The sequence below is a fragment of the Hirundo rustica genome, chromosome 8 (assembly GCF_015227805.2).
Source record: "Hirundo rustica isolate bHirRus1 chromosome 8, bHirRus1.pri.v3, whole genome shotgun sequence".
Classification (NCBI taxonomy): domain Eukaryota; kingdom Metazoa; phylum Chordata; class Aves; order Passeriformes; family Hirundinidae; genus Hirundo; species Hirundo rustica.
The window spans coordinates 15,234,945-15,253,716 of NC_053457.1; the positions used below are offsets into that span (position 1 = coordinate 15,234,945).

The following is an 18,772-nucleotide window of genomic DNA, read 5'->3' on the forward strand; positions in this document are numbered from 1 at the left end:
CCCTCGGCCCCGCCGCGCTGCGAGCGGAGCTGCCCGGCAGGAAGGGGGAAATGTGTTATACTGCTTCTTAGTTTCGGGGAACGGGGTTAGCGTCAGGGCGAGCAAACGGCTTTGTGCGGGCTACGACTTCTGGAAGGGGCTCCTCGGCTTCCCCGCCGCACTCAGCAATTCCTTAGGGACAGTTATAAAGAAACAAAAGAGAAATATGAGGGAGAGCTATGAAAGGAATGACTAGAAGCATGCCTGGAGACATGACTGAATGATAGCAATGATAACATGTATGCATACATGCGCTAGCAATAAACATAGAATGACTATGAAGCGTGCCTGGAGATACAGCAAATAGGGTGTATTTTATTCATATGGTGCCACCCATAATGAGAGAAGCACAAGTGATCTTTTAATTAACATAGGATTAAATTCTTTCAGGTGTGTGTTAAACACAGCCCGCTGGGAGGGAGTATTGGGTCAGAATGTGCTCTTAAAGCGCTGGATGTGTTTTTAGAGAGCTGTCTTCAGCTCAAACGCAGGACATTGGGACGAGTTGTTCTTACGCCAGCTGGAATCTCTTAGGACATGGAGCTTACAGCAGGTGCTAAACTCATCTCTTCCAAATTACTTATGCTCCCTTGGCCCTGAGCAATCTTCTGCTCGTGAGAAGGTAGTCGTGGTTTTCTTATAGTTTCTGTCTCCCAAAGAAGTATTCAAAGCAGCCCATGTGATGAGATGAGGATGGAGATTTGAAGTGACAGATGCCTAAGAACGCAGACCCAGCACAACAGATAGTCTTTCCTGGCCCAGTAAATGTGATTTTGTTCACGTTATGCTGCGATGTTATAGCAATGCAGTGAATAACAGCAAACCAGTACCTAATATTTGTGTGTGTATTCACAGGGTTTAGCTTCAGGTAGTGCAGGTGACTAAGGTGAGGTAGGTCTCCACAGGCTGTGTAGCTGATGAAGGGCAATTTCTTTAGAGGTCAGGTCAGAAAAGGAGTTCACCTGAAATTCCCTCAAGAGAAATGCTTTCATAGCTTGACAATTCAGAGCTTAAGGAGACTACCTTTCTATGTTTGCCATGTAGCAGCTGGTGTGAGTATGGCTCAGCTTTCTTCTTCCCTCCCCATTTTCTATCTGTGTCAAGTCTGCAATATAACCATACCTTTATTTAGGCACTGTCTGCTTACATTCTCTATTCCTTTCTGTTCAGATCTTCAGGCTCACATCAGAACAGATCTCATGTTTGCAGAAAGCACATTGAGTTCACTCCACTGAATGGCAGGAACTGAGTCAAGAGAAACGGCTCAAGCTGGAAGTCCATAAGTGAACGCAGGTAAGGAATAAGCCCTTCTGAATTTCAGGAGAGAAATTTGTCTCACATTCTGTGGTGACTTAATATACCAACATCACAAGTAATTAGATCCTCTAAGAAACAGGGCAGAAAGTAGCAGGGTAGAATCCCCATGGCACTCTCTTTATTTCAGAGGACTGGCTATCAGCTAAACTTATCCTAAGGAATCAATTCTGCAGAGGGGGGAATAATCCAGATTTTAAAAGCAGTCTGGAACATTTACTTAATTAATTTTAATACACCAACCTTATACATAATAAATGAAGAAATAGGTCATGGTTTGATTCAGCAGGGAGAGCAGGGAAGTGCCTAGATGCAGGAAGAAGAAGGCTCCTCAGGCCTGGACAGCACCTGTCCTTCTTCCTCCATGCTCCCAAGGAAGAGTTTCTAGGCCTTCCTCAAACCCTCCTGGAAAAAAATCCCTAGAGCAACTCTTTGAGGAAACCATAGAGTTTCCTCTTTGATATTTTTGTTTCCTGAGAAGTGGGATCAGTTATCCTCTCCCTGAACCTTTGACCAAGCTGTGCAGATTCATGTTCCTCATTTTCTCCCTAGAACCTGCAGGTTCATACTTGTTTTCCAGATCCAAGAACCAAAAACTTTTGTTGTGCTCACTCTGACACAAGATACAGCAAGATTCAAATCTCCCTTTTTCTACCATTTGTCATATACTCAGGTTTTACTGAGGTACTGCACTTCTTAAGTACATCTAGAAGGCCCCCAGGAGAAGTGACTTGGGCTGTGGTGTCACACTGTTTCAGTCAGACTGGTGACAGCTATGGATCAGAACTTCTGATATGTTTGCAGTGCTGCTTTAAAGCTATCAAATTCCTTTGGTCTAAATATTTGTACTACCTAGATAAGTAAATGAGTTATAGTTGACACTGAATGGACTGAACTGAAAATGTGGTTTAGTAAAAAAGTATCCAAGCCAGCTGCAAATAAGTTTGTTTTGGTGTTCCGAGTAACCTCCCAGCTGCATTGTCTCTATGAGCACTAAATGGCTGTTAGGAAAGCAGAAATGCATGAGATAATTTCCAGTATCTAGATTCACTGAGCTGGCTGATGACTGGCACAAGAGGTGAAATGGCGTTTCAGGTAACATAAATCCTTGGAACCTTGTTATGTGCCCTGCCTTAAGGCAGAGACCTTGGAAAATCTGTAGCATGGCACTTCTGCCATGTCTTCCATCTGACCTCAAAGCTGGACCTGCCAGCACAGATGGGAAATGCACATGCTCAGGGAGTGGCAGGGATGAAACAGGACCGGTTCTGCTACCAAGGGACTTTTGGTAGCTTCAGGGTCAGCATTTGCTCTCTACTGCATGTCTCAAGAGTTTAGAAGGGCCTGGTTACAGGCTGTGTCTTCTCCCTAGGATAAGATTGAGATAGGACAGAGGAAAAGCAGGTCTTTATAACTCAAAAGCAAAGTTTTTTTGGGAAGAACAGTGAATAAAGTTAAATGCCTACTGCAAAGACTCTCAGTGGAAGTGGAACTTACTTGCCCAATAGATACTGATGATGAGAAGTCATGAGGCTTAAGAGAGAAAGACTAGTACAGACTCATGAACAAGTTTTGTATTTTGAGAGCCACATAGTGCTTTCCACAGTTTATTTCCTTTCCTTTTACATGTCTATGGTTTCATCACTTTGGTCTCTTACCAAAATTTGGCAGAGGTGTAGGCAGGATGGAAGGAGGAAAGACTTCTGAAGAAAAGGAGGTGGTAAGGTAAGCGCTAGAGTGAGCCTGTAGAAGGCACTTTGCCTACTTAGTAGGAGTACAGCATCTACATGAGAAAATACAACTCACAAAACCTCACTCATTTTTGTAGTCAGGGCTGTTAATAATAGGGCTTTATATATTTCTCTTGGTTGCACCTGGATTATATCAGAGAGAAAAGAAAATTTATACACCTTTTTTGAGCTCCTAATGTGATTTGAGTCTGCAGTCGTATAGCACTTCTCTAAAATATAAGTCAGATGCAGTGGATCTAACCCTGAAGAGCAAGTAGTATCAGACTCAGAGCCAGGCAGTTCTTGGGTTACTGTGATTTTGTGTTTTCAGTTCCAAATAAAAATCTTGCTGATTCTTTTAATTTATTGTTGAAGTAACTTGAATGTTTCAGACTAATCAGCCAGTCTGACTTAGCGAATTTAGGAAAGATAACATTCCATTCCAGCTAGATGAGAACACTGACCCTCAGAGAAATACAGGGGTTTTATCTCATGATGGTGCACTGAAAGAGATTGTGAGGTTTGCATTGTTCTGCAGAAGTTGCTGGGCTGGAGGTGTTATTGGTTACAGTGTTCATTGTCACAGCTGATGATAGAATATTAAAACTCAAGAGAAATACCATCTACCATACATTGACTCTGGTGGTCCACCAGAAGCTAGAACTCCCAGGGAGTTAAATAACTCTAGAAATATTAGTAGCAAGAACTGCTACAGAAGTGCTGTTCTACAAGGAAAATTAAAGCCTGAGGCTTTATATTGCCTGAAATCTGGTGGTCATGTGGTGCACATTCTGGTTTATACCCAGTATAAGTAACATCAGAATTAGTCTTTTGACTAGTAAAATGTGTGGTTTGCAAACGTGAATTTCAAGTCCTCTCTACTCATGGTACGTTATGAATGAAGAATTTTAAATTTGCATATGAGCAGTTATATGTGCTTAAACATCTGTCATCTCAAATGCAAGAGAAGGGTTAAACCATACATTGAGTATTTGCTTAGTGATTAAAAATACAAAAGCTAAGAAAACACCTAGAAGTCATGCTAAAAGATTGACGTGACTTGTCATCTCTATAATGATAATAGCTTTTTGTTGTCAGTTTTGTTAAAGAAATTAGTTTGTCGTTGAATTAAGTATCCCCAGCTGTGGGTATAAAATTTAAAGAACATAGCTATATTTACCATTGCTTTGTGTATTGGAATGTAGCTTCAAACTGTATTTGGTTATAGTTAATTTGGGATTAGTGTAGAAAGGATTTTAAGTCAGTCACAAAGTGTGTTACAAGTTTAAGGGAAATTTTCCAGTATAAAGTTGATTTAGATTATTTTGTCTTCATCTTGAAAAACATGGGTACTTTTACAGTAAAACATTTTGTATTTTCTCTCTGATGTTATCCAAGTTAAATTTTTTAATCAGTTTACTTCTAGCTCTTGAGATAATAACTGGCATTACTGAAAGAAACATAAGATTTTGAAATGTAAACAAATAGATTTCAAATGATACAATATTATCACTATTCATGAAGTTAAAAATATAAAGGTCACTCTTTAATCTTATTTTCTCAAAGTACTGTTTGTATGAGTCCCAGGAATTTCCAGAGTAGATGATTCTAAGTTGAATGTGATTCATAAAAATTCTTGTTCTTTAATGACTGTTGATTACTTGTCAGTTGCTTGTGGTTGAAATCTGAAGCAAATGATGATCTCACTTCCTTTAGGTACAATTCAGCTACTCAGGTTTATTTAATTTTTTCTCCTTTTTCCTTGCTGCCTACTGCGTTTCCTCTTATCTGTGTTATCTGTGTGCACAGAAGTAGCAGAGCATTCTCATTTGAGGGCCACTCTCAGATGCCTGTGGGCACTGCTTGTGTCACTGCAGGCAGCGGGAGTAGCCAGGCATTATCTCTGAGCTAAGCCAGTGTCACCTTGAGCGCCTGTGAAATCCCCGGGCACCGGGCCTCTTCCATTCATGCGTGGAGAGCAGCTGCCGCACGAGTGTTCCTGGTTTTGTATACAATGATTTGTTGTTTCAGTGAGCTGTCCGGATACGGATATTTTTCAGAACAGCAATGATCACATCTGAGGGTTTCTTCATCAGCTTGATGTGCACCTGCTTTTAAACTATGCTTTGCATCTCATTTAGCATTCATGAAAATTCACTGATTATGAAAATCAGCAATCTCTTTGACATTTGATCAAATTGCTCATTTGAGGCAGCTAATACCTAAAATTTAAAGATTAGTTGAGCTCCAGATCCAGATCATAAGTACTTGAAAATTATGTTTGTGTTTAGGCCTGTCTTTAGTTGAAATCAAAGTGCTGATAACACTGAGGGAAACGCAAAAAGATTTCTGAGTCTGAAAGCAGATGGCAGAAAATAAATAACAAGGGTTTTTAGGGATTCAGTTGTGCTTCGTTTGATGATCTTAAATCCTGGAGCAGAATATTTTGCAAAGGAATCCTTTTTCTACCCTACCATTTACTGGTCTGGAATAGCACATTGAAATCCAACATTGGAAATTTACAGAAACAGCTAACTTTGGACTATTATTTCTGCAGTGCATCAGTCAATCAGATGCACGTTCCACAGGGAACCCAACAAACTGAAAGCATGCCAGTTGGCATATTTCTAGAGGAAAAAAGATTTGTTAAAATCTTGGAAGACAGCAAATTCTGGCAATTGACCTCTGCAAGCTGTGTCCCGGTGATGGTGTATCCAAGGAAGCAGCATACCCTACACCCCCTGTGCAATACAGCCCAGGTGAGAAAACTGGTGCTGTTCATCTCTGTGAAAGCTGCCTGGGAAGGTCATTTAGGATTCCACTCCCTCTAAAGCATTAATTATCTAAATAAATACAAGATACAGGAAAAATAACTCTTAAATCTTGACACTAATGACATTAGTAATAGACTGTTGTGAAGAAGCTCTGAACAGAAAAAGGCAGCTCCATGAATTTATAGTTGAAGGAAAACATTACTAAATGCCGAAAAATTGTAAAGAGCTCATAATGGTAAAGAGTCCAGTGTGTCAGGCAGTCTCATTAAACTTGCAAGTGAACAGCTGTTGAACAATTCAGAGGATAAAGTGTTTTAAGGAGAAAAAAAGTTACTTCCTGGGTGCTGTTGAATAACTGCATTCTTCCTGCATAAGCTCATAAAGAAACTGTGCTGAGAAGAAAGAAGAAGCAGAATTAACTTGGGTACTTTTGGGTGATAATAATGTGTATATCGAGTGCTCTAATAATAGTACTTTTCTTCCCCCCACCACCACTCCTTTGGATGTTTTGGCTGCATTCTTCCTTTTTTTTTTTTTAGTTTGCTTCCTGTAAATTATTTCTAGTATGGACACTGTGCTATTTCCCCTAATCTCTGTTTGCTGATAATTGTTTCAAGTTTATAGGCTTCAACTAAATATATCTCTAAAGAAAGCTGTGCTTGTTCCCCTTATCCTGTCTATAGCAGTTGCAGATTTTATGGACAAACGAGGTGGAAAATAAAAGAAGAAAAAAAACAACAAACACCCACAAAGCAAAAGGGAGATTGCAGAGCCTTCTCACGTATCATAAGCTCAACAGAAAAACAAAACTTAAAAAAAAAATGTTTTGTTTGCAAAATAGGCCTTTTTTCTTCTTCATGCAAAGTCTTCCAGAGGGAGGTTCTGGCATAGAGTGACCTATCATCAGTACCAGCAGGAATATTCCTGCCAGAAAACAGAAATACTTACTTTCTGTCTCTCCCCTCTGTCTCCATGGCTTTTTCTTGGCCGTACTCACTATTTATGCCATTCTGTGATTTTGGTTAGAATGGTTGGAAATTATAGTGTTTTCTTTCTTCGGAAACATAAGTGTGTTTCTTACCAAAATATCTCAATTTGAGATACAACAAAATCTCTGTCATGTGGAGCTTTTGGAGTATGTCTTCCCATTGTTCCCCAAGAGGTGCCAGGAGTATGCTCACTTCTTTCTGTGGACCAATCAGTGAGGGAGACCATCACTGACAGGGGAGATGAAGGCAAGGTGGAGAGGAGACTGTGCTAATAAATCTGTGAGGTTCAGAATCTTGGGCTGCAAGCTGGTACTCTTGTAGCCATGATCAGAAAGGTAGGGAGGTGTTTGAATCCTAGAAACTTAGAATTTGGGGTTTTGGTGTATAGTGATACATGTGAGTCAAGATGGAGGATTTGGGGTGTTGTCTAAGTCCTTCTTCTTCACCTCCTTCTTCCTTCTTGTTTTTGGGTTTGGGTGGTTTTCTGTAACTGGGTGAAAAAGATCCGCATTGCAGGTCTTGGATGGTCATTATTGGCTCAAAAGTATAAATAATATAGGTGTCATCTTGTTATTGGGGGACTATCACTTAAATAACCTTGGAAAGAGTTAGAAGTGCTCCATTTTACCTTCATTTTCTAAGAGCTCACTGTGTGTGAGCCTGTAAATACTGTATATGGATAAGATAAAATGAGCATTCCAAGTCTGAACTCGAGCTTGGTGTTTCCCAAGTATTATTCATCCTGACATTGGCAGAGAAGAAAAGAAGCCAAAACCTTTACAGGGAGGGAAGTGGGGAGATGGGGAAAGAGACAGTGTTAAATGTCACTTGCAGGGAGAAGAACAAGAAAAAAGTGTTATTGTCAGAAATGGAAGAACATGCTGCTGCAAAAGGTTGAAAGATACTTATCCATAGACGTAATATCAGAAAGATTGCTATGTGGACAATGTAGGTTGGTCACATGAGTTATTCAGAAGGACTCAGCATCCAAAGGATGAGTGTGAGAACATAGGCCTAGAGGGCATAGGTCATGAGGTGCTCTGAGAGCAAAAACAAATTAGGTGTAGTTGACTCAGTGAAGAACAGGCATAAGATACAGGATGACTTGATCGAAGAGAATTCCACAAGAGATGTCTTTGCAGGAGCTTGTCTGAGTGCAGACAAAAGCAGAATTGCAATTTTCAAGGCTTCTGTCAGGCAGAAAAGTTGTACTGCTTTCAATGACAGCCAAAGAGAGTGGAAGATGGTTGTTTTGGACCCAAAAGGACTAAGAGATGGAGGTCTGCTATAACTGAGTTAGATCTTATGAAAGGTCTTATGAAAAGGTAATACCAGAAAGATGTTTGAATTACAGAAAGTTTACAGTAGAGATGTAACATCACCTACATAGACATGGCAGATTAATTTGTGTTTGCAAGTGAAAAAAGGGAAATCAGAAGAGAGCCATTTCAAAGTAAAAAATGTCATGTTAGAAGAGTATGAGGAAATTCAGTGAAGAAGAGAGTTGTGGAATGTGGCCAGTGATGTTTAAGGGAAAAGCCCAGAAAAACAAGGACAGAACTCGGCCTCTGAGCAGTTCTGTGAGAATAGTTTGGATTCCATGCAAAGGACAGAAGAGGAGGAAGCCTAAACTGGAGTCGGTGAAGAAACTCCACTGTTAAGTTTGTATTTGGTAAGCTTTAAGGAGATCACCATGTGAAGGAGTTGCAAGTATACAGTGGGATTTTGTTAAGGTAAGACTTAGTGTAGGAAAGAACTGGATTTTCTGCCCAGAAAAACAAGGACAGAACTCGGCCTCTGAGCAGTTCTGTAAGAATAGTTTGGATTCCATGCAAAGGACAGAAGAGGAGGAAGCCTAAACTGGAGTTGGTGAAGAAACTCCACTGTTAAGTTTGTATTTGGTAAGCTTTAAGGAGATCACCATGTGAAGGAGTTGCAAGTATACAGTAGGATTTTGTTAAGGTAAGACTTAGTGTAGGAAAGAACTGGATTTTCCCTGGCACTTGGTGATGAACATTCATACTGCCATCCAATAGGAAAGCTTTTGTAGCCCATATGAATTCCCCTGAGATAAATGGAAATTTCTAACATAGTCTGTGTAATACAATTCATTCTATGGAACTACTTCTATGAATAAGCATTACTCAGTGGGTGTAAGGAACATCAGGACAAATCCTGTATTATGCTGTACTGAATATTACTTAAAATCACCTTGTGCTGCACAATATTATTTAAAAGAAAAATAGCTCAGGTAGATGCTCTTTTTCTGTTCATTTCAATGGAAGAGGTCCACTACGTACAATACGTACTAAACCAGAGACAGGAACTCTCTTATGAAACACGTGCTTATAAGCTCAATTGCTCCATAGCATCTTTGTACTACTCTAACAGGGGTCAGCATTTGGCCTGTAATAACTCACTAGTGTTTTCTTGTATCCACCAAATTATAGAAAAGGCCCACTGTAGAACATATGTTCCAATGGAACAGCTTTTCCTGAAAGCTGTCTGGTTATTCAATTGTCTCTTGGGCCTCACATCTGTTTCTCTCTCTGCAGGGTCTCATCAGAAAAAGGTGGAGATTGACTCCTGCCCTAGACCACAGTTTTCACAAAATCTAGAAATTCCTGCCTCGGACTGACAAGAGCCTGGAATCCAAATCTTTCAGGGTAACTGACAAAAGTGAGTGCTGCTACTGCTGGCTCTTTTGTCAAGCTCCTGCTCTTAGAAGGCAACTTCATATGTCTCGAGAAGCAAGGGTGTTTCTAGTGCAGGCACTGAATGCAGTGGTTCTACAAATATACCAAAGGACCTGTTTAATGTTTTTAGAGGGTGCTCTCATGGGACATAAGGACATCAAATACTTACTCTAGCCATTCTGAACCAGGTCAAGCAACTTTTTTTTTTTTTTTTTTTTTTTTAATGTTTCCATGCCTAAGTTTTATACATACAAAAATGAAACTGGTACGAGTAATAATTTTCAAGCCAAATTCCAGTAAAGGCAATGTAGGCTACTAGGTCACTTGCTTCAAATAGTTTTAGGTGATTAATTGCTATTCCTCTGCTTTTCATTCTTCCCCTTGTGTGATTCATAATGAAAAAGGGATTTATCTTGTCTTTCACAGTGTGGTGATATATTAGTAGGTGATTCCACACTAGTATTCAGTGCCAGGCAGAGGTGTTTCCTTTGATCCCCAAAGCATGTCACCACATTAACTTGAGATCATTCCTCAGAGTGAGATTTGTTCAACTCACAGTGCTGCCCAAAGCTGTTTCACAGCTCTCAGTTCTGGAGCAAGATAATTTGGCACACTTGGACCTCTGTGCTTCTGTGCATTGACATCTATAGGCATGTAGGACATTTTCTCTCTAGCTGCTGAGACTGATTCCTAAAAAAAAAAAAACAAAAAAACAAAGAGAAAATACAAAAGAGGAAAGACAAAATCATTTAAGGAACATAAGAAAACCACAGTCAGAGCATGTGACATTCAGGCCTGTGCAGGCATACAAGTACTAAAAATTGAAACAATTTGTCTAAGTAACTTCAGACTATGAAGTTAGACAATGGCTTACTTTACCTTTAGTATCTTGAAAAAACCCTATTAAACTATTAGAGTATAAGTATAAACTCTACTACGTATGTATGTAGTATTGACAATTTGAAAGACAAGAGAAACAGTATAAGCTATGTATTGGTTGTTAACAAATGACATGGACATTTTACAGCAATTTCATGAAGTGAAAATAAGAGTAGATACCTCAACACCTGGTGCAACTCATTTACGAGATGATTTCTTCAAATGTTAACTGGACCAATGCTATTAGAGCCAGCAGAGTCCAGGAGCTGTGACTCATCAAGAGTGCTGAGAAATCTTTAATTTGACAGGAGTTCTCTGAATCCTGGCACGAAAATCACCTTCTGAAACAATGGTTACTTATTTTAAATAAGTCTTTCTAGGAAAAGAAGGAGGCAAAAAGCTGAGCAGCTGGAAGTTATCATGTTTTCTTTGTAGCTCTTGATTTAAAAAGTATTTATAAGCACTGCTTTTAAACAGGTGATTAACAACAGGAGTGTGTCCTTATCTGGTACTCTGTTTCAAAGCCTTGGATTGCAGATCTTATGAGTGACTGAAGGAAACAGTGAACTCCTGAGTTCTTGTAAATATGACTGTCATCTCATCTCTACTGAAGCCTGAATTTCACAGCAGGGCAATTATTTACTGCACAGTGTTAGATTGTGGCTATAGGAAATTCCACAGTAAATACTTAGAAGATGCAGTTTTAGATTTATAGGAATGTTGGGAATGCCGTGCTCTATTTGGGCTGCCTGTATAAGCTAAATTTATATGAAATGCAAAGGATTTGGTTCAACTCTTAGTGCCTGGCACAGATGCAGCCCACCTTAGGTCAACTGAGAATTTCTGATTCGAATTTTTGAGTTTGCCAGTGGTTCTTCATTTCATCATTCGGGTATGGAATAGGGTGTCAGTGCCATTACTCTACTGGCAAAAATAATGTCCTAACTCCTTGAGCACTGAATCTCAGAGAAATTTGAATGTTTTAGTAATTCATGGTTAGACTTATACAATTGTCTTCTTATTCCGCTACTCTCCTTTCTGAGAAGCTTCTTCAGAAATCTAGTAGCTAATTGAGGCTCAGGACTAGTAATATCTTTCAGAAGGAAATGTGTCTTACTGCCAATTAAAGAAAATGTGAAATCAAGAAGTAGATGTCTACTTTGGCAGACATGCAAGTAGTCGGATATATTTTAAATAATCTCTCAAAGGCGAACTTGAGAAATCTAAACAGAAGTATCTATTGCTTACTTAATCAGCCTGATTTCATACATGTTCCTAGCACTTGACAAACATCTAAACACAACTTTCCAGAACCTGTGCTAATGGAAATCTTAGCAGGAGAGTCACAAAACTGTAGGAGAGTGTCTAGGCTTGGCAGGGTTGCAGAAACAGCTCGGCTGTCCCATGTACAGCCAAGGTGGTTTGGACTGGCATTCAGGCATGACCTCATGATAAACTCACTGATCCTCACTTGGAATTAATCATTTGGCTATTTGCAACCAGCAATCTACCACCAAGAGGAAGAGACTGCTCTTATCTTCTTATCATAAGGGCAAGTACATTTATCAGCACTGTTGACCAGTGTTGACCAGATGTCAGAGACATCGCAAAGAATTTATGAGCTGATTTCTGTAATTTCTGATAATAGTACCGTGTAAAATTTCCCCATTAGTAATTTATTTGTTTTGAAGATTTATAGTATTACAGTGACCTAAGAGTTGCTTGTTTTGGTTTCGTCCCTTTCTAGAAGTGTTGTTCAGCCAAAGATATGGAACTCTAACTCTCAGAAAGTTTGAGCTATCATGACTTACTGATAAGGAAAAATTATCCTAGTCAATAAGATATCCATTCTTATGAATTGTTATTCATTCTATCCATAACAAAATGCTTTGCCATGCCATTGAAGTAGGACATAAAGCAAGAAAAACATAAAGATAGAAATGTTTTATCAGTTTTCTTTTGAAATAACCCTCTTATTTTATCTTCCTAAGAAAAATTATCGTATAACATGAAATATTATGCATTTGAATAACTTCATTCAAAGTCTATGGGATGGAATAGTACATTTTGAACAAATGTTACACAAACTGTGTGTGTTCTGAGATGTTACTGTCTTAAATTGTGAAGCTGATTTTCAGCTAACCAGCCAAGCAGTCCTTGGAAATACTACAGGCAGCAAGAGTCCCGCAGGAAGTGGTATTTGTGATTCAGTCAGCGGCACCTTGCCCACTGAGTCAGTGTTGAGCCAAGGTCCAAATGCGTTTCTAGAGTGTGGAATATAAAACTGAAGTCATGACTGCTGCAGCCACTGGGAAATTCACTGAACTATTGACGAGAACAGGGACATTAACCGCAACATCCCAGATTCCAGACAGGGATAATTACAACTTTCCCCCACTTACTTCAGTGGGAGAATAATTCTTCTCATTTTCTCTAAGCCTTGTACTTTTTTCCTGCACTTAACAGATCACCATCCTGTAGGCATGTTGGAAGGATGAGTGCCACAACTCAGATGTGCAGTCTGTCACTCTGTGGGCTATGCTGGAAGTGGCACCTGCAGTTTTGCAATTCCATGACTTATCCCACTTGAAGATGTCAATGGACGCCATCACTGTAGCCTACCTGAGCTTTTACACCTAGTTCAGTTTTGCAGTTGAAGGGATTTTAATTTGCAGTACATTTCCTCTCCAGGCTCATTACCCACTAGATGTGCACAGTGACTCAGAACAGCCTTTTCTAAACCAAGTCTTAATTCATGGGTAGGAATTGAACAAGCCTCAGCTAAGTTTTAACTGAAGATGCTCCACCTTTGTGATCTTTCCTACTGGCTTTCACATGTCGAGTACAGAATTGTTCTCTACTCATTAGGTTTTGTGGTGCTTTTTTTTTCTTTTTTTAATCCAGTTGTTATATATACTTTAAAATTTAACAAAAATAAGTCTTCAAAACAGATTTTTTAATGTCATTCATCCATACACTAATTTATGTGAACGTTTGTGGCAGTAAATTTTGGCATCCAGATTTCCAAAATAATGCCAGAAGTTGCTGTGAAAAATCACAACTACAAATCTGGAGTTGTCCAACAGGCAATCTAAGTGCTGTGACCCTGGGTGTAGCTGATGATATAATGCTTAGAATTGTAAATATTTTTCATGTCAATTGTTTACAGAAATATTTTTATCCTTTTCCCGATTTTAATTTTTTGTAATTATGAAATAATATCTACCTGGCTTTGACTTAAATTTAGAGAAAAATTAGTAAGACTTTTGGTAACGCTGTTTTTGGACCTGCTAACATTTTGATTAGATTCATTGCTAGCTACATATAAATGGATCAAATTTTGTAGCAGGTAGATGTGGTTTGGACCATTTAGTTAGACTCTATAATCTGTATGTAATGGCTAAATGATTTCTAGGGTTATGGAACATATTAAATATTAGGTAGCTCATTTAGCAGGGGGATAATTTTGTCAACATGTGAGTTTCTCCATTAATGTTGGGAATGTGTTTAAATATTACACATACCATCTTGGCTAGAAGGGACTCATCAGTGGGTGATGCAGTAGCTTCCACAGCAGACCAAGGGACATAAGAATGCAAAATTCACTTCCCTGGACACAACAGTACTACCTCTGAGCGCCTGCTGGGTCTGGACTTGCAGGTCCAAGCCTCTTTGTTCTTCATTCCATTGGAGTGAGGAATAGAGGATTATTCAATATGAGAAACAGTGACAAGATTTCACTCTGAAACATAGTAAGTTCTCATGGTGTCATATGAAGAACACAAAGATCATGCACAGCACACCAATCAATCCTGGTCTTTCCCTTATTCCTTCCTTTATCTTCCTCCACCCTTCAATACAAAAGTTTCCGCTTGGTCATGAAGGAAGTGAGGGAGCCTGGATGCCAACCCAAGAGAGAAAGCTAGAGGAAGGGCTGGGTGACTTAGTCAAGCAAAGGGGAGGAGAAGGAAATGGTCATTGAAAAATAAAATTCTAAATACAGGGCTTTGGATGAGAAATATGTGGAAACATTTCTTAAGAAGTGAGGAAAGGGAATAATATATGCAATACAATTTAATCATCTGCAATTAGTAAATGGAGATTTCAAGCCCCATTTACTTGGGGCTTTGTGTGAGACCAACAGCCAGCAACATGAATTTAGAGTGTCAATTCTCACTATGTATTGTACCAAAAATGCCTATTTTTATGGAACCCCTCGTACACTTTGCCCTGTAGTCCACCCACTTTGTGACCATAACTCCATTTTGATTGAAATCCTTGCTGATGACTTCATCTGTCATATCCTGCCTGTTGCAGCACCTTACTTTGTGGCTTCTCTCTCTCAGATATGATGATTTAGGCTGTCTGCATTCTAACACTTAAAAAACTCACAACACAAGAAACTGATTTTGTCATATGCAGTTACCATATTGGTGTACTTTGCATCTGTCTGTTAGTATCTGTTTAATTAGAAAACCAAGTAATTGTTGGTGTTTATACTGTGCTAACATATACTAATGTATTTTGTGTTAGCCCATCCTAAGGTTTTTTCACTCTTTTTCAGTTCTTGCTTGGCATAAATGTTGTTTTTAAGGTATTTTTTCAACTACCACTTTTCCTGTATTTCTGTGAGCATCTTTAGGAGCCAGGCAAGCTGCTTGTGAGCATGCTGGGGTTTTGTAAGTGTATTGGTCTCATTTTATAATGCTGAAAAGACTTGTATAGTGCAGAAAATGAATAACTTTTAAAAGTTCTTCAGTCAGAAATGCTGGTATCCTACACCTGTATTTCCATAGCATGGAAGCTCACAAAGTGCAGGAGATAAGTTGGGTCAGTTGTCAAGAGCTGTGTGATCACAGACAGTAGAGCCCCTTGGCAAGCACACAGGCTTCCTGAAAAATTCTGCTCTTAAGGGCTGGCAGAATAGGGTGGAAAAAATAGTATCAGTTTTAGATGTTATGACTTGACTACCTCTTTCCTATCCTGAACTTCCTTTCGGATATTCTTTCACATCCTGGGCTGCATCAAAAGCAGTTGGGCAGGAAGTCGAGGGATGTGATTGTCCCCCTCTAGTCTGGGGAGACTCCACCTGGAGTGCTATGTCCAGCTCTGGGGTTCCCAGCAAAGGAAGGGCATGGACCTGTGGGAGCAAGTCCAGAGGAGGGACACCAAGGTCATTAGAGGGATGAAGTGTCTACGAAGCAAGACAAGAGAGATTTGGGATTGTTTAGCCTCAAAAAGAGAAGACTTTGGGATCACCCAATTGTGGCCTTCCAGTGCCTGAAGGGGGTCCATAAGAAATATAGAGAGAGACTTTTCCAAGAGCACATAGTGATAGAACAAGGAGGAATGGCTTCAATCTGGAACAGAGGTTTAGATTAGAAAGTAGGAAGAAATTCTTTGCTGGGAGGGTGGTAAGGCACTGGAAAAGGTTGCCCAGATAAGTTGTGGAGGCCCCATCTCTGACAATGTTCAAGTCCAGGTTGGGTGAGGCTCTGAGCAACCTGGTCTAGTGATGTGTGTCCCAGCCCATGACAGATGGGAATGCAATAAGATGATAGTTAAGGTCCTTTCCAACCCAAACCATTCTATAATTCCTAGCCTTTGGGGAACTGTGAAGGTATCAATAGATGCTGAAGTAGTTAGTTCAAGTTGCAAGGAAGAGTTAGTAATTGAAATCTTATTGGAAAGATCTTGCATTGCCAAGTAGCTAAGGCAGCTCAGTTGCTTTAGGAAGATTTTTTACAGTGAAAAGTATCAGTGAAAAGTCATTGAGTGAACAAATTGCATTGTCCTTTCCTGTACTAGGCCAGGTTCTTGAATAGGATTTTTTTCCCCTTCCTGCACTCTCCTATTTCTGAGCTTCATGATATTGTGTACAGGCAAATATTATCTGCTTAAGAATTGAAAGGACAGAATTACTTCACCCTCTCCTTGGAAATGCAGGTTGAAGATAAAATGGTCAGAGTATATAAGATGAACAGCTGGCACCGCTCCTTGATGGCTGTTTACACTGTGCTTATATAACTCACTTGCTTACAGTGGACCTCTTCTCTTTATCCAGCCTAATCAGCAAGAAAAATTAGGCGCTGTATCCCCTAACTGGAAGCTTATTAGCTAGGGTACGCACAGCTCTCTGGAATGAAGACTAAGAGACTGAAAGCCAAATACTGAAGAGAAACATGTCTCTTAGCCACAGATTTTTTTTAGGTATATCACGGCAATTTCCCCATTTCCTTCAGACACATAAACAAGAACACCATGTTTAGTGGCAGCAGGAAATTTCTGTTTTTTTCACTTCCTGGGAAAGTGCTTTTCTTAATTCTTTTTTCCTGTAGTTAAAAAAAAAAAAAAAAAAACCAAAAAAAAAAAAAAAACCACAAAACAACCACCAAACAACAAAACAAACCACCTAGTAAAAAAAGCTCTATCAGATTCTTCCCCAGTGGTTCAGCCTGCTGACAAATGATGGTCAGTCCATTCCCTGTTAGTGGAGTTGTTTCCAGGTGCAGGAAGATATTACATGTTCCCAGGTCCCTTTCTAGCCATGAGATTTCTTTCTGAAGTGTGTGGCAGGAGGAATAGCCTCCAGATGAAGACCTCTGTCAGATGCAGGCCTCAGTACACCTGCACATTACTTGTCAGCTGAAGATGCTCATATAGGAGCATCTTACCTGTCTCTGCCTCACATATTCATTTGCCTTAACTTCTTACCTATAAATGTAGGGGGAAAGTAAAGCAAATTTTTCAGGGTCATAAGCATTCAGATTGAAGAGTAGGACAGAGATCTGCCCGTTTTTCTAGTTCTTGAATTTTAAGCCTGAGGTTTCCTGAACTGCTGCCTGAAGAGACCTGGGTTATTATTTAGTACGATTCATCATCCTGGTATTTTCAGTGATCTAAAAATAAAAAAAAACCCTAAACCTTTTTGACACCTAGCAATGTAAAAACATACAGAGCAGTCAAAGGAAAAGATAAGCTCAACCATCTCCCCTCCAGCCTTCCAGGGAGAAGTAAAATAATTTTCAGGCCCACTGGGTCAATGTACCCGTCAGCCATTTTCAGGAGTACCACAGACAGCAAAGACTGGTGCTGGAAACAACCATATCTTTAGCATTACAGCCATTTATTCATACTAGTGACTGCACTTCTCTACTAGTTTTTTGATTTTCCATGACATACTAGGGAGGTCGTGAATGTAAATGGGAGGTGGGGATATGTTTGCAGCTATGAAAGAAAGTAATGCAGGGCAAGTTCCCTGTTGAGGTGTGATTCGCTTGATCAGGATATTTCTGAAGAGTTTTATTGTCTGTTTCATGGACAAAAAGTAAAATACCTTAGAATGGATGATATTAAAAGTTAAGTTCATTGTCTCTGATGGAACTTCATAAAAATTACGTTCCTCTTAATCGTTCTTGTTTCAAAATAAAATGGTAGAAATGAAAGTCCAGGTTTAACTCGTCAGACTTGACCCAATTGAGTTCTGTTTCCAAGTTGTGTTTTTAAATGCTTATGAACCATCAGCTTCAAAACATGACAATAAAAAGTTGATAGTTTTGACCTTACAAGAACTAGGTTATACCAGACATCCTGAAACCCATTCAATTTTTGAGGTAATGAGACAGGAATGAGTTTCACATTGTGAAATTGGTCTGCTTCAATTCTCCCAACTAGTAAAATTAATTATTTTGCCTGCACAATTAATAAATTCAGTTTCTTTAATTAAAACACCATTAATCCTTCCATGGAAATAATTTCATGAGGGCCTTCTAAGAAAAACAAATATTTTTGATGCAGCTGCTTGCCTCAAAAAGTAGCAAAATGTTCCACAAAGTATTGTTCCATGAAGATCAAAAGTGTCTGCCACGCCTGGAAAAGTGTAAAGAGAAAGAGTTTCGTGGAGAAAGGTTAAAAATCATCTCTCCACTGCACTGGTGTGGTAGGATAGGAGCTAAACCTATTGCCACTTAGATATTTCTTGGAGTTCCAGACAGATTAATAAACCAGTTCTCACCTGAATTAAGGTGTAGCTGGGTGTTGCCACTCAAGCAGCAATAAATGAAAGAAGTTTATCTTTCCCATGTTAATTCTAGAATTTATCTGACATGATAGAGTGATGAGTTGAAATGACATCATGTCCTCACAGGGAAGAAATTAATGTGTTGCTCCGAAGAGCAGACATTTATTACAGAAAGCAGGGTTTCTGTAATATGTTTAAAAGGAGCCTTGATGACAGAATTAAAGAAATTGTCAAACTCTAAAGCAAGGGGCTTAATTACCTGACGTTGTATTAAAAAGCAAGGTATACTGCATATTATTTTCTGCCCTGTTATGGAAACTGTTTATTTTCA

At 39.3% G+C, this 18,772-nt stretch overlaps 1 long non-coding RNA gene across 3 annotated transcripts in view; it reads left to right on the forward strand.

Moving 5' to 3' along the window:
• Positions 1 to 18,772, forward strand: part of LOC120755590 (uncharacterized) — a 75,842-nt gene that overhangs the window by 16,007 nt on the left and 41,063 nt on the right. For 2 of the 3 annotated variants that reach the window (XR_005701821.2, XR_005701823.2), the window contains exons 1-3: positions 11 to 1,091; positions 1,210 to 1,332; positions 9,402 to 9,525. This is a non-coding gene — a long non-coding RNA (uncharacterized LOC120755590). Of the gene's footprint in view, positions 1 to 10; positions 1,092 to 1,209; positions 1,333 to 9,401; positions 9,526 to 18,772 lie in introns of those variants that run through there. The other variant, XR_005701822.2, reaches the window with a different exon arrangement.